At 41.1% G+C, this 13,233-nt stretch overlaps 1 non-coding gene across 1 annotated transcript; it reads left to right on the top strand.

Moving 5' to 3' along the window:
* Window positions 1-12,890: 12,890 nt before the first annotated feature.
* Window positions 12,891-12,997, top strand: LOC141635094 (small nucleolar RNA R71). The gene has a single exon (XR_012539800.1). It is a non-coding gene; the product is annotated as a small nucleolar RNA R71 (small nucleolar RNA).
* Window positions 12,998-13,233: the final 236 nt, after the last annotated feature.

Raw genomic sequence — 13,233 nt, 5'->3', positions numbered from 1 at the left:
TGCAGGGGGAAGACGAGCGGATTCCCTTCGGGACGCTCGGATTCTGCTCAATCTGGGTTCAGGAAATCTCGCCCAAAGACGAGCGTCTTTTAGTGAAGACGGGCGGATTTCTGCACTTCAGGACGAGCGGATTCCTTCAGAGACGAGCGGATTCTGTTACAGGAACTTTTCTTATTCTGCACTGGCAAAAAGACGAGCGTCTTCTTGCAAAGACGAGCGGATTCTTTCAGACGAGCGTCTTCTCTGCTGGGACGCTCGGATTCTCTAACATTCCCAAATTTTTAACTTTGCAGCTCATTTGGACCTACGGATTCTCCAACAGACGCCCGTATTCCCTTAAGATGAGCGGATTCTCCTTAAGGACGCTCGGATTCCTCACAGTCTACCCGGATTCAGTTCCATCTGTGCACTTGCATATCCCGTGTCATTTTCATTATTCAAATCTCGTGTTCTTCATTGTAGGGGCACTACTAAGGTTTGAATAGCGTAGGCAATTTCTATCCCCACACTAAGCTAAAGCACTACACATCAATAAAATCATTAGTCCCTCCCTCACTTCTCTCAAAAATGATAGATATCTTGATCAAAGCATAAAAATCCAAAAATGACAAAAAATGCAATGTAAGAATTAAAATGCAAGTTAGGGAGTTAGAAATATTTACAAATGGTGGTTTGGAGAGGTCTCCACCAAACTCTCATCCTTAGTGAGATGTCATGGGGGCATGTCCAAGGTGTTGTTGATGTTACTCAACACCTTGAAGAAGTAGTCAAAAGCTTGTTCATTGTCATGATAAAGATCCTCAATAGATCTTTGCTCTTGTTGTCCTTCATGTTGGTCTTTATCGATAGCATTACCAATGTAGGGATTGAAAATCCCTTCAAACTCATCGTCCCAAAGACAACAAACTTCATCTACTTGGTCACTAAAGATCTCTTGAGTTGATAGAGACAACTCTCCCACTTTCTTGTCTTGGCCAATGAGGCCATCTTCTTCATTGCTTGACTTTTGTGACCTTTTCAAGCTCTCTTTGTTATAATTTCCTTGCTCTTTGAATGGAGCATCATCGACTTGCTTCTTCCATTGGAATTCCGATTTCATCCTATCATCCTTTCGGCTATAATGATCAACCATAAAACATAGTTCATGCAAACGGGGAGCTCTCATGGTCTTGTCAACATTGAAAGTTATGCTTTCATCTCCCACTTCTAGAGTGAGTTCTCCATGCTTCACATCTATCACCGCACCCGCGGCATGTAAGAAAGGTCTACCTAGAATGATTGGAATGTTGGAGTCTTCTTCCATGTCAACAATGACAAAGTCCACCGGGATGAAAAATTTCCCAACTCTTACGGGAACATCTTCCCATATCCTCAATGGTGTCTTCGTCGATCTATCGGCCATTTGGAGTGTGATATTGGTGCATTTAAGCTCTCCCATCCCTAAACTTTTACTCACCGAGTACGGCATAACAATCACACTAGCCCCTAGATCACATAAGGCTTTGTTGATCGTGGTGTCGCCAATGGTACACGGTATTGAGAAGCTTCCTGGATCTTTAAGATTTGGAGGTGAACTCCCTTGAAGTATTGCACTACTCACCTTAGTGAAGGCGATAGTCTCAAGCTTCCGGATCGACTTGTTATTCGTAAGGATGTCTTTCATGTACTTCGCATAGGCCGGCACGTGATTGATTAATTCCGTAAAAGGAATCGAGACTTCCAAATTCTTCACAATCTCCATAAATTTTCCAAGTTGGTCATCAAATTTGGTCTTGGCTTGACGACTCGGAAAAGGAAGTCAAATCACAATGGGCTCCTTCTCCTTGGCCTTGTCTTAATTTTTCTTTGAAACTTCTTCTTTTGATGTTTCTCCATCCTTGGAGTTTTGCACAACTTCTTCTTTGTCACTAGCTTTCACAACTTTATCCTCAACTTGCTTCTCCGGTGCTTCATACCTTGTACCACTTCTCAAGTGAATGGCACTAACCTTCATGTCTCGGGGGATTACTTTGAGGTGGTAATTGCCCCTTTTGTCTTTCTGAGCTTGAAGATGCTAGTTAAGTTAATTGGGTTTCTAACATTTTAGTGTGGGCTAGGATGTTGTTGATGGTAATTTCCTTTGCTTGACTATCCTTTTGCATTTGAGTGAAAAACTCTTGTTGATTCTTTTGCATTTGGAGGACAGCTTTTTTAACCTCAAAACCTTGGTCATTTTGTTGATTGTATGAAGTTTGATTTTGGTAACCTTCGTTTTGGTTGTAAAAGGGTCTTTGATTTTGGTTTCTCATGGGAGGTGGGGTGTATGTTGGTTGAGAGTTTTGAACATTTTGGCTTTTGTAGGAGAGATTTGGGTGGAATTTTGTGTTTTCATTGTAATAGTTTGTGTTAGGCCCAATTTAGCCTGGTCTGACTCTAACTTGGCCTGACCTTACTAGGCTGATTGAGGCAACCAAGGACCAGACAAATCTAAATACTATTTGGCAGATGAAGAGTACCAAAGGATAAGCATGCTACTAAATCCTAGAAGAAAAGCCTGATGGTAAGTGCAGAATAGCCTGGCAGCGCACTTAAGCAGGCTGGATTAAGCTGAAGAGCAGCAAAACGGTTATATGAAGATAAATGCTCATGACCTATTCTCAAGGAAGACCAAGTCTAACTATAAGACTACATCATCCCCATGAATCAAGACGTGCAAAAGGAGAAAAGCTAAAGATTAGTTAGAGAAGAACGAGTCAACCAGATTAATAGGGAATGTGCCCTATTAATCAGGTAACAGCTCCGACAATTGAGAAGAACGTTGAGATTGAATACAACGTTAATATTTGTAGAACTATAAATAGCATAATCCAGCATTGTTAAATTGATCCATTATTCATTAGTTATTTATAATTTATCTCTCACTATTTCCTGAATATTCAATTACATACACGAATTTGTACTCAGCTTATCTAAATAATACAAGTGATATTCTTTATACTTAGTTCTTCCTTATTATTTGCTCATAATATTATTCCAAAATTATAGAACTAGATACCCTAATTACTCTATTATCAAGCCGGATCCTTTCAGGGAAAATCCTGCTAAAACAATTGGCGCCCACCGTGGGGCATCTAGTTCATTAATAAAAAAATTCCTTTTGTCATTCTTCATTTAATATTCATACACAAAAATGGTAGAACTAACCCCAGAACAACAATTGGCGGCTGCCTTGGCTAAGATCAAAGAGTTGGAGACAATTCAAGAAAAGGCAGCCCAAGCAGAAACTGAAATCAGTAGACTGAAGGAATCTGACTCTAACCTGAGAAAAAAATTGGAAAATCAGGCTTCAGGCTCCAAGACCAGATTCGAACCAGGAACCCCATTCTCCTCCATTATCAAAAACATTGACTTTTTCAATTTTGGAACTCCGGAGAAGGATACCTCATCCGGCACCCAGATCATTCCCAATGATGAAACAAACAAAACTGAAGCAGCAATAATGATGGCTATGCTTCAGGAAATTCAAATACTCCGCAACAAAATAGAAAATATACCTGGAGTGCCGGACCACGTGGTGAAGTAGAAGTTTGACCGATTCACCCTTTGCAGATGAAATTGCAAAAATTGATCTCCCCAAGAAATTTACTGTCCCATCCATGAGAACTTATGATGGGACCTCTGATTCACCAAATCACATTGCCACATTCAAACAGAAGATGTTAGCCGCCTCAATACCCAGTGAACTTAGGCAAGTCTGCTTGTGTAAAGGCTTTGGTACAACCCTGACAGGAGCAGCATTACAATGGTTCATCAATCTCCCAAATGGAGGTATCAAGAATTTTGCAGAACTGATCAATGCCTTCAATCAACAATTCGCAAGCAGTAGAGACATGGCCAAGAGATCCAGTAACCTGTTCAGGGTAAAGCAACTTCCTGAAGAATATCTCAAAGAATTCCTGGCAAGATTTGTCAAGGAGAAGGTAGCCATTCCCAGGTGTGACGAAGAGATAGCAGTAGAAGCCTTCAGGCAAGGAGTCCTGCTTGACAATGACATCTATGCAGACTTAACCAAAAAAGCCTGCCCAACCTTTGCCACTGTTCAATCCATCGCCTTAGAACATGTCAGATTGGAAGAAGATCTCAACTTCAGAACAAACTCGTCCGGAGGAAAGCAAGGATATGGATACACTAACCGGAAAAGCTCCTACCAGAAAGGAGGCAACCCTAGATCAGCACCCTATTCCAGGCCTGAACGATCTGAAGTCAATATGACACAAGAACACAAAGGTAACCTTTCTAGCCTACCAACTATTCCTGAATATAACTTCTCTATAAATACTGCAGGATTAATCAAACGCCTGGAAGGCTTGGGAGATACAGTCAGATGGCCCAAAAAATCCGACAACCCCAGGAAAGATCCAACGAGATGGTGTGACTTCCACCAAGACATTGGGCACACCACAGAAGAATGCATCCAACTCAGGAAACAAGAGGCGTACCTCCTAAACAAGGGCCATATAAAGGACTTAATCCGGAAGCCAAAGAACAAAGATGAAGGACAGAACAAGAGAGATTCTGGGAACAACAGAGATCCTCCTCCTCCTCCCCCCATCTATGAAGTCAAGTTCATAAATGGAGGATCAGAAATCTGTGGCTTAACCAGCTCGGCTGCCAAGAGAATATCCAGGGAGTCCAAACTTCAACCCCCCCTTAGATCTAAGTCATTACCTGTTATTACTTTTGATGACTCAAACGTGAAGGGAATATCAGATCTACACCATGACAGCTTGGTGATCACCATACAAATTGGCACAGCTAAGGTATCAAGAATCCTGATAGACGGAGGCAGTTCAATAAACTTGGTGATGCTTGACGTCCTCAAAGCTATGAAGATAGATGACGGAAAAATCATCAAAAAAACCAGTGTCCTGGTTGGATTCAGCGGAGAAACAAAGAATACCCTGGGAGAAATTAGCCTGCCAACCTATGTGGAAGGCGTAGCTTCCTATGAAAGATTCGGGGTAATGGATTGCCTATCCTCTTTCAACGTAATCCTGGGCAGACCTTGGATCCACAACGTCAAAGCAATCCCTTCAACATACCATCAATGTGTGAAAATACCAACTGAATGGGGGATAACCACCATCAGGGGAGAACAAAGGACGGCTCAGGAATGCTACACCCAGGCTTTGAAACCCTCAAAGTCAGGTAAGTCCCTCGCATAGCAATTAAAGTCACCTGTCAGGAAAGAATATATTGCACAGTCACAGATGGAAACAGGAGAGGTCATTTTGGACCCAGAATTCCCTAACAGGAAGGTACTTGTAGGGTCAGATGGACCTGACTCGGTCAGACCCAATCTGGTCAGCTTTCCCAAAACTAAAATGTCTTGTTTTGCTTGGTCACATTTTGATATGACCGGTATAGATGCTGATATTATAACCCATAAGTTAAATATTGACAAATCCTTTAAGCTGTACAATGAGAAAAGGAGAAAATTTCTTTGCAGAGAGAGGCATGAAATCATAAACCAAGAAGTTAACAAGCTATTGGACATGAGAATGATCAGGGAAGTGATGTACCCCGACTGGCTTGCAAATGTAGTAGTCGTCCAAAAGAAAAACGGCAAATGGAGAGTCTGTGTAGACTACACCGACCTAAACAAGGCCTGCCCCAAAGATCCATTTCCCCTGCCACATATTGATGCAATGGTGGATGCCACTGCGGGCCACGAGATGCTAACATTCATGGATGCCTCAAGTGGATTCAATCAAATAAAGATGCACCATGAGATCATGAAAGTACAACCTTCATCACTGAAAGAGGAATATACTGTTATACTGCTATGCCCTTTGGATTAAAAAATGCAGGTGCAACCTATCAAAGGTTAGTCAACATGATGTTCAAAGATCAAATAGGAGATACCATGGAAGTCTACATAGACGATATGGTAATCAAGTCAAAAAAGGCAGAGGACCACATTAAAGACCTGGAGGTAGCCTTCCAAATACTGGAGAAATTCAATATGAAGCTCAATCCACAGAAGTGCCATTTTGGAGTCTCAACAAGCAAATTCTTGGGCTATATGGTGACAAAAAGAGGAATAGAAGCCAGCCCTGAAAAGATCAAAGCCATCCTGGACCTAGAACCACCAAAGACAGTCAAAGACATACAAAAGCTGACAGGAAGAATAGCAGCCTTGAACAGGTTCATTTCAAGATCGTCAGAAAGGTGCAAATCATTCTATAATCTGCTAAGGAAAAACAAGGACTTTCAATGGACCCCTGATCATCAGGCTGCCTTTGAAGATTTGAAACATATCTATCCTCTCCTCCCTTATTGGCAAAACCAGTCAAAGACGAACCCCTGATAGTATACCTGTCAGTCACGGAAACTGCTGTCAGTGCAGTCCTGGTCAAAGAAGAGGACGGACAACAACACCCTGTCTACTACGTAATTAAAAGTCTACTAGATGCAGAGATCAGGTATGACCTACTTGAGAAATACGTTTTAGCTTTAATTATGAGTTGCACAAAATTAAGACCATACTTTGAAAGCCACCCTATAATAGTCAGAACCAATCTTCCTATCAAGTCTGTACTTAGGAAACCAGAGTTGTCCGGACGAATGTGCAAGTGGTCAGTCCAGCTAAGCACATACAACATAACATTTGAACCAAGGACAACAATTAAGTCACAAGCACTGGCAGACTTTGTGGCTCATTTTAGTCCAGCCCTAGAACTCGACCTAATGAAAGAAGTAAATAGATTGACCAATGACCAAACAGACCTAGAATGGATCCTATTTGTCGATGGTGCAGCCAACTTGAGGGGCACAGGCCTAGGGGTAGTACTAAAATCGCCACAGGGGGATAAGATAGTACAAGCTATATGCTGTGAATTCGAAGCTACCAACAATGAGGCAGAATATGAAGCCCTGATAGCTGGATTAAAGGTATGTATTGACCTTGGTGTACAAAACCTAAAGGTACGTACTGATTCCGTTCTTATTTTAAACCAAGTAAATGGAATATATACTGCAAAAGACTCAAAAATAGATGCTTTATTTGGAAGTTGTCCAAAATTTAAAATCAAAAGTCCGCAATTTTAATATTGATCAAATTCCTAGGGACTTGAATACCCAGGCCGATGCCCTAGCCGACCTAGGATCCAACTTCAGTCCCCCTGATTTTGATAAAATACCCATCGTACATTTATTAGAACCTACAATAAACAAACAAGATGAAAGCTTCCCAATATTTATTGCCAATTCATGGACGAAACCTTACTATGATTGGCTACAACAAGGAATCCTCCCCCTGAATAAGCAAGATGCTAGAGCACTCAAAATCAAAGCTGTTTCATATACTATTATTAACAACGTGCTTTTTAAGAAATCGCAGGCAGGACCATACCTCAGATACCTGGAACCACAAGAAGCTGAATAGATACTATCAGAAATCTATGGAGGATACTATGGAAATCATAAAGGCGGAAGGAGCCTGGCAAGCAAGGTACTCAGAACAGGTTATTATTGGCCCACTTTGAGGACCGATTGCCTGGAATTCAGCTCTAAATGCAAAGCCTGCCAGATTCATGGACCATATATCCACCAGCCATCTGAGGAACTACATTCCATATCCGCACCCTGGCCATTTATGAAGTGGGGCATGGATATAGTAGGGAAACTACCTCAAGCACCCGGACAAAAAGTTTTTATGCTAGCAATGACTGACTACTTCTCCAAGTGGATAGAAGCTGATTCATACAGGCAAGTCAAAGAAAAGGATGTCATAGCATTCATCAAACACAACATCATATGTAGATATGGCATCCCCTCTGAAATAGTATGCGACAATGGCACGCAATTTATGGTAAAAAGAACAACAACCTTCTGTGCTCAATGGAACATCAACCTGGTAACCTCCACACCAGGATATCCAAAAGCTAACGGCCAGGCAGAATCTAGTAATAAAGTAGTAATCAGTTGCATAAAGAAGAAGCTAGAAAGAAGGAAAGGCAGATGGGCTAAAGAGCTCCCCTTGGTCCTCTAGGCTGACAGAACCACGCCTAAAACATCCACAGGCCAAACTCCCTACTCCTTGGTCTATGGATATGAGGCAGTAATCCCAGCTGAGGTCGACATTCCATCAGCCAGATGCAGCCTGAATACAATAACGAGCAATATACCTCTACTGGAGGATAACCTGGACTTGACGGAAGAACTAAGAGATGCAGCCAGCATTAGAATGGCAGCATACCAGCAAAGAGTAGCAAAAAGCTATAACAAAACTGTCAAAGTTAGAGTATTCAGGGTAGGAGACCTTGTTCTCAGAAAAGTTTTTCAAAACACAAAAGAGAAGAATGCTGGCAAATTGGCCCCAACCTGGGAAGGTCCCTACCTGATTGACTCAATAGTCGGCCAGGGAGCTTATAGACTACAAACCCTGGACGGTGAAATGATCCCAAGAGCTTGGAATATTACACACTTAAAACTATTTCACATATAAAATATATCTCCCAATCCAGGTATAATCTTAAACCTACCATTTCCTGCCTGACCTGATATGAAACTAAATGTATGATATTTGCCATTATATGAATAAATGCCTTATATAATTTCTTCCATTATGTGCCCAAGTACTTGTCAATATTCTCGCATTTCCCTTTATCGAGTAGAATCTTCAATATTTGTTTTACATACTGTACTTTACTTAAAACAAATTCTAAAGATTGGGGACCACCCCACTAATATCCAACTGATACCCAACTTTCAGTTGCAAAAACAGGCCTTAAAATATTGAGCTCAATTTAAAATACAAATCTGGAAAACCTTTTCCTGGCTTGTATAACATAGATGGGTCATAAGCCCTCCAGACAGGCAGGGGATATAAGCCCTCCAGACAGGCAATAACCCCACCCATAACACAATGAACTGGCCAGATCCAGCGCAAAAAATTGGCCCGATCCAGTCGAATAACTAGCCCGATCCAGTCGAATAACTGGCCAGATCCAGTACACATCCAACACCACAAATGTACTTTATCAAAACACAAAAAGAAACCAACAAAGACCAAATATTTATTCATCCAAAAAAGCTGGCCTTACCACATACCTAATAATTATCCATTCCAGGAACATCCCCCCTGGATGGGCCAAAACATACCTAATAAATATTTATTCCAGGTTCACCCCTGGATGGGCCAGAACGAAAAAGAAAAACATAAATCTAAATAGGCTTCGCCCCAGTGACCGACTCACAACCATCCACCATTTCCTGATCACCAGATTTTTCCTTGGAAGAAGGAGAATCCACTTCTTCTTCTTGACCCATATTGGCCAAATCAGGATACTGGGTGTCCATAGCTGTCTCATCCCGATCCGGATCCCAATTAGCCCGGTCAGATTCCGGATCCCTCATAGCATCAACCCGGCCTTTCCCAAAAAAATACTGAGCAGCATCAGCAAGCCGCGTCTCCACTAGCTCCTTTTAAGCACCAAGCTCTTCATTTTTCCTCAGCTGATCCTGCATTGCCTGCTTCTCGGCAGCCAGCTCTTCCTTGACGGTCTTCAGCTTATCCCTTACAGCCTCTAACTCTTGCCTGACAACTTTCTCAGCGTTTTTCGCAGCCACCTCACAAACCAAAGCAGCCCTGGATGCCTCTCTAGCTATCCCCAGCAGAGATTTAAGTACTACCTCATTACCCCTGGATGTGTGCAGCTCACGGTTAACTTTATCTACCTTCTCTTCCAAGCCAGAAATCCTAGCCTCGGCATCCCTGAGCTGACAAGCAGTAGCCAACCCGGCATCCAATCCCTACAAGAAACAAAAGAAAGTCAATCAGCCAAATATAAAGCAACACAAAAAGCACATAACAATTAAAATATCCCTTTACAACTAACCTCCTTAGCTTTAGAAGCAAGTTCAGCAGCCTTTGTCACAAGAGAAGACAAGATAGATACCACTTTAGTAGAAGACTCAAGGGTATTAGCAGATAAAAGTTGGCCGCTCATACTAGCAGAAAATTCATTTATCTGTGCCCGAGTAGCATCCATATAGTCCATCCTAGCAGACACTTGCCTGACACTCCTGATTGGTTGAGCTTGAATAGGCTCTTTCTCTCTCCCTTCCTCTTCAGGAATAACATCTTCCCTCCTCCTTTTGGAAGCCTGAACAACCTCTGGTGATACTAGCCTGGGTGGATCCTGGGGAGGCTGGACATCAGAAACTAAAATGTCAAGCGTCTTGTCACTTCCACTAGCCTCCTGACTCTTGGACTGTTCAGCAATCCTTGCAACCCCAGCTTTTATGTCTTTTGCAGAAAAACTGGCCAACCTAGCAGAAGACCTGAATATTGAATGTATAAAAAATAAACATAAATATCAGAAGAGAAGCGATAAGAAGACAACAATCATCACAGAGACATATAGAAGACATACAGGAAAGAGTAGTGGAGCTAGGCTTGCCTTTGACTACTTTGACCACACTCAGCTTAGTCTTCATATACCGGGGCAAAAAATCCCTGCCCAGACTAGCAGGCCAAGCCCTCTCTTCCTCAGGAATAGAAAGAAAAACCTCTATCCTTAAAACAACCTCCTCGTCAAGAGGGTCGAAGTTCCAATCAGGAGCTACAAATATTACCAAAAATGCACAGGTAAAATTTAAATATTCTAAATTCGTATAATATAAATTGCAAATTAACAGTACAGGAACCTACCACTCTCCAAAGGAGGATATCTCAAATAATCAAAGCCTGACCCCAGACTTTCAGTCCGGATAAATAGGAAAGTCTTTGCCCAGCTTTTATCATCTCCAGAGTCCAGGTTAGTAATCAATGGAGACATTTTCGACTTAATTCTCATATTGAAAAGACCAGTAGAAGGATTTTTCATATGATATATTGCCTTGATATCATTAATAGTAATTACAAGTTTATGCTTAGCACATAAATTTTCAATAGAATGGATAAGTTTCCAAACCATTGGCATGATTTGGAAAGGTGATACTCCCATAGCAGGAATAGTATCAATCATTAAAGGAGTGAAAGGTAACTTACAACCTGCTTTGAACGCCAATTTATAAATACAGAACCAACCATGTGACACCTAATTAGCTCTGACTGGACAAGACTCAGGAATCCAAACCTCAGTCGAATCAGGAATCCATTTTTTCTCCCTTAAAACCCTATCATAGTTCGTTTTCAATAAGTTTTCTTCAGAAAAATAAGGATCCAGAGATTGAAGAGCAGAAAAAATAGAATCTTGATATTTAAAAGCTATAGCACGAGCAGGAGGATCAATTTCAACCACCTCCTCCTCACGGACGTCAGTGGGTTCAGGCTCAGCAGCAGCCTTCTGGGAAGCAGGACGCTTTTTGGCTCCCATATCCTTTATTGTTTTTGTTTATCGTGATAAATTTTACTTAATGAGAAATTATAAGTTAAGCAAACTGGAGTTCTTGGAAATAGGGGAGAATTTTAGAGAAGACTTAGCAAGGAAAGTGGAAGAAATTTGGTGAAAAATAAACTCATCACAAATACCGTATTTATAGAAGAAAATTAACGGTGCAAAAACCCTAGAAAACACAAAACTGTCAGCGTGACATCATGTAGTTATCCGTTGCAGTGATTAACGGTCACTAGGAGTCTAAGAGTCATTGAGTTTATATAATTCTTTTTATTGTCTAACCCGGTAAAATTGACATCTCACCCCTGGCCTGATGCAGCACAGGTAAAATGTCAAGGGGCTATTGTTAGGCCCAATTTAGCCTGGTCTGCCTCTAACTTGGCCTGACCTTACTAGGTTGATTGAGGCAACTAGGGACCGGACAAATCTAACTACTATTTGGCAGATGAAGAGTACCACAGGATAAGCAGGCTACTAAATCCTTGAAGAAAAGCCTGATGGTAAGTGCAGAATAGCCTGGTAGCGCACTTAAGCAGGCTGGATTAAGCTGAAGAGCAGAAAAACGGTTATATGAAGATAAATGCTCATGACCTATTCTCAAGGAAGACCAAGTCTAACTATAAGACTACATCATCCCCATGAATCAAGACGTGCAAAAGGAGAAAAGCTAAAGATTAGTTAGAGAAGAACGAGTCAACCGGATTAATAGAGAATGTGCCCTATTAATCAGGTAACAGCTCTGACAATTGAGAAGAACGTTGAGATTGTATACAACGTTAATATTTGTAGAACTATAAATAGCATAATCCAGCATTGGTAAATTGATCCATTATTCATTAGTTATTTATAATTTATCTCTCACTATTTCCTGAATATTCAATTACATACACGAATTTGTACTCAGCTTATCTAAATAATACAAGTGATATTCTTTATACTTAGTTCTTCCTTATTATTTGCTCATAATATTATTCCAAACTTATAGAACTAGATACCCTAATTACTCTATAATCAAGCCGGATCCTTTCAGGGAAAATCCTGCTAAAACAGTTTGAATAAGGGGTACCACTCTTGTATGCTTGAAAAGCATTCACTTGTTCATTTGTTCCCCTACATTCACTTTGGTCATGTCCCAAAGTTCCACAATTCTCACATATCCCACTTGGGATTGATGAAGATGCCGTCATGGCTTTAACATGATGCTTTGGTGATTTTGAGGCTTCTTCAAGTCTAGCCATAGCTTTTTCGAACTTCAAATTGATGGTATCAATGTGAGCACTAAGTTGAGCACCCAATTGAGTCATAGAGTCCACTTCATGCTTTCCTCCTCTAGTAGCCTTGCGAGGTCTACTATATTGTGAATTATGGACTGCCATTTCCTCAATCTTGTTCCAGGTTTGATTGTCGTCAACTTCGGTGAACATTCCATTTGATCCCATGTTGAGAATGTTTCTTGAGTCTTCATAAAGACCGTTCCAAAATTGTTGTACCAAGAACCACTCGCTAAGTCATTTATGAGGACATGAGCGACAAATTTCTTTGAATCGCTCCCAAGCTTCATACAAATATTCTTCATCTCTTTGCTTAAAGCCCGTAATTTGAGCTCTTAGCATGTTAGTCTTTTCCGGTGGATAGAACTTTTTGTAGAAAGATAGAGCCAATTTCTTCCAAGAATGAATTCCGAGAGTAGCCTTATCAAGGCCTTTCAACCATTGTTTTGCGGTGCCAATTAGAGAAACAGGAAATAAGACCCATCGAATTTGGTCTTGAGTTACACCGGTTTGAGAAATCGCATCACAATAGTCACAAAAAGTCTCCATGTGAGAGTGAGGGTCTTCACTAGGCATCC

The sequence above is a fragment of the Silene latifolia genome, chromosome Y, assembly GCF_048544455.1.
Source record: "Silene latifolia isolate original U9 population chromosome Y, ASM4854445v1, whole genome shotgun sequence".
In the NCBI taxonomy this organism is placed as follows: Eukaryota; Viridiplantae; Streptophyta; class Magnoliopsida; order Caryophyllales; family Caryophyllaceae; genus Silene; species Silene latifolia.
This window is presented reverse-complemented; position numbering and strand designations above follow the sequence as displayed.